Below are 4,043 nucleotides of genomic sequence, written 5' to 3' on the forward strand. Positions count from 1 at the left end.
ATGGTCTAAAGGTCGCTAATTATTAGCGTGCTTAAATCATTAAGATATAACTCAAGTGCCAAGCACGGAATAGTTATGAGCAGTGGCATGATTATGCTTGTCATAGCTAATGATCAATGTCGCTGTCGGCTGATGGTCTAAAGGTCACTAATTAATTGACGTGCTTAAATCATTCACATTGCATCTAAAAGCATGAAAATCCGAATATAAGATCATTAATTACTTGAGACAAATTTTTTTAAAACTATTATCAACGGAAGCTTCATTAGTTATTCAAATACCGTTAACCTCTTCTGCCTGAATTATGAATTAGGCAGGGGAAAAAGAAAAAGGAAAAAAGCAATAACTGGTTAGATACACTGCACTCGATTTTATTTTATTACCGGCGTGGGACAGCCGACATAATTCTTAGTTTACGACTACCAATGTTCAAATCCGTAGTCTTGTAAATTTTGCGTAATTTTGAATCCAATCCAGAAGATATGTGAAATCCTGGATTTACGAGCATTTTACAAACTTGCCTTCGTAAAAGGCTCTTTGGAGAGATAACCTCACACTTGAGTTACATGGAGAGAGACCACCAAAACCTCCCACGGTTAACCAGATCGCAAGGGATAATCCATCTACCACTAAGAACATTTTACGTCAGCACAGTGGTCGGTGCAAACCGGGAGCAGAATCCGTATCAACCAGCCACCGCTCGGATTCAAAAGGTCACCATGATTGGGTGGCACCACAGCTTACTGATTTTTGCATAAATATCTTAAATAAGAAATGTTATAATATTCTGCCAATATTCCTCATTTTAAAATTTTTTATTATTATTAATTGGTAGAATTTGCCGTTAAAAATCAGAAAAAAAAAAGATTGATTTAAAGATGTGTTCTAACACTTAGACGCTAGGTCAGAAAGGGTTAAAATATCAAGAAAAACGGGAACAAACTAAAGGAACTAATATCTTTGTGTATGAAAAATGTTTTAAAAAATGACTTTCGAAAGTTTGGGACTCATTATTTCAACTATACTCCAGTTTATGCAAAATGTTCCGCACCTTTCACATTCATATTAGTTTCACCTTATATCATTAGAGCTATGTTCTGGAACATACAGTGAACATAAGAGGCATAATCAATAATAACTTTTAATCTAAAAATCGGATTTCGTGAGCTAAAATGCAATCTTAAAATTTTAAATCTTAATTCGAAATATGTAATTGTAAAACAGTCGATTTTTTAAAAAAATGTCCATTAATCATCCCCTTAAAGAAAGGTTTTAAACTTATTGCATGTTTCATACTATTTATTATAGACTGACAATGCCAGGTTTATGAGTAAAGTAATCAAGTAATCCAAAATAAAATAAAAAATTGAAATAGTTAAAATGAAATAGGAATATTTTAAATTAAATTGAAATAGTTAATTATTTTACAAGATTTTAAAAAAAACCGTGATAATATTACGTGAGAGAATTGGATATCATGAGTTTATGAGTGATTATAAAAATTATTCGAAAAAAATTACATATCAGCATTCAATTTCCTTAATTCCCAAGGTAATAAATTCCTTTAAAAAAAACCTTTTGAAATGTTTTGTAGTGGAATTTAAAGATCACGCTTTTACAACCATGAAATAAATTCTCTAATTTAACGCAAAGAACTTTTTTTTTGGATAATTGCTTTATTTTTTCCAGAGCTATAGTAATTAAGTTAATTATTTAATAACAGCCCAGAGAGCGAAATCCTCCTATAATTTCTATTGTTGGTAATCAATTTAGACAATTACACAAAATCGTAAAGGACATCAAATGATAAAAATTCAACTTCACGAACACCTAAGATTGCTTTAGGTACAATAATTATGATGGAAAGTTCGCTTTGAGCGTGAGATTCTAGAACTTTTGAAAATCGTTTTTGACCCTCAAAACAATGAAAATAATAAACGGGGACCCCTTTTTTTTCTAAATACCCTCTAATGACTTACATCATGTAGCTCATCGTTCATTTTTAGAACAGCCCGATAACCCAGATACATTTTTCGGGGTAAATTTAATGCGAACTAAATTATATCGATACGCAATTACCAGCTAAATTTTCCAGCTCACGTGGCGGCGAAGTCCTGTTGTTAAATTACACCCAATACTTATTACTGCCTTTTAGTTCATCACCTTCTGTCAGGTTAATGATAACAAAACCAAAAAAATTCCTAAATTCAAGACATTTTTCTGATGATGTATATAGTGTATAGAGTAAGGAATAAATCCTGCCAATCAGAAGTTATCAGACGATAGCATCATTGCCCTTAGGTGAACGCACTTTTCAAACTCCACCCGAGAAATTTGGGACCGGGCCTAAGGCAATGGGTGTCGAACGGCCTAGGCGGAGTTGGTAGATAGCCGCCTCTTGTAATTTGCGAAATGCCTTTTTTGCACATAGGGGCTTTTACACATTGAACGTGCCATCCAAACGAAAAGGAGCCATCGTTCGGAGATTATGCAATGAGTTAAAAATGACATGGGATACATTAAAAGTGTTAATTGTATAAAGTGCATCGATCTGAGATCCATATGTGAGAATTCTCATTAATAATATGGATATGATGCTGGTATTGGTGAGCGAAATGTGAGAGAAACTCCCAGGTGCATCTTTTGAGATTTGAATTTCTAATTATTACTTAAGGAGGAAGGATGGATGATACATTGAGTTTTCAAGAACGATGATATAATGCGCTGTGGTTTTTCGGGGAAATGGTTACAGTTTTTGGGTCTCTAAAAAGCTATGATTGACATTCCAACAATGTCTCCTACGTGTGTCATGTCATCAATAACACATCCAGTAATTCATGAGTTTGTACTTATTTCTGCTTAACGATAAAATATAAAGACACAGCAAAATTTCAATGTGATTATTCTTGTGGTATACATGTTGTATATGAATAAAATAAGATGAATCAAATATACATTAGTTAATAATCCAATCATTCACATGATTATTCTTGTGGCATACATGTTGTATATGAATAAAATAAGATGAGTCAAATATACATTAGTTAATAATCCAATAATTCACGAGTTTTAGACAGCACTTATTTTTGTTTAATAATGCAAGATAAAGATTCAGCAGCATGTGTACGTTCGTGATTTTACTATTAAATAGATGCTGTAAATGGAGAGAAAAAAATTAAGAAGAGTCAAATATAGATTAATCAATTATCCAGTAATTCACGAGTTTGAGAGAGCACTTATTTTTACTTAATAACAATAGAAGATTAAGCAAAATTTCGATGATCGTGATTATCCTGCGACATACATGCTGTATATGAATAAAATAAGAAGAGTCAAACATGCATTTATTAATTATCCAGTAGTTTTAGAGAGCTCATATTTTTACTAAACGATACTGGATGAAGATTCAGCAGTATTTGAATGTACCCTGTAATATGCATGTTGTATATGAATAAAATAAGACGAGTCAAATATACATTAATCAATTATTCAGCGATTCACGGGTTTTAGGGTTCAATTATTTTTGCTCAAGGATTCAAGATAAAGATTAAGTAGTATCTGAATTCCATATGAACAGAATAAGAAGAATCAAATAATCTTATATGTACTTCGAAAAATGAGTGCAAAAAATATATATACATACGGGACCGCATCTTATGTTTAATCGAAAAAGAAACAAAACCGTTATTGAAATTTCACAATTAACTACACTGCTGGACAATTGCTAAGGACGGATAACGCTATCATCCATAGTAACCACAAAATGAAAGGAAGCAAAATGTGGAAAATTAGAATAAGTGCGGGATATAGTAAGAAGAGATATGTGTATGCAAATTTTTTTTCTACGTCTGTTCATCTCGTGATAGCGCTGATAAGAGCTTAAAAGGTTTTGACGCGTGTGGAGCGTTGTTGTTTCAAGTCAAAGTTTTACAGGAAAGATTTAGTTGACGAACTTGAAATTTTCGGCATGTCTTCCCGATATCACTTAGATGATTTTAAGCGTGGCCGAATTATTGGAAAGATCGAAGAAGGGTGAAAAATAA

Source organism: Parasteatoda tepidariorum, chromosome 10, assembly GCF_043381705.1.
Source record: "Parasteatoda tepidariorum isolate YZ-2023 chromosome 10, CAS_Ptep_4.0, whole genome shotgun sequence".
In the NCBI taxonomy this organism is placed as follows: domain Eukaryota; kingdom Metazoa; phylum Arthropoda; class Arachnida; order Araneae; family Theridiidae; genus Parasteatoda; species Parasteatoda tepidariorum.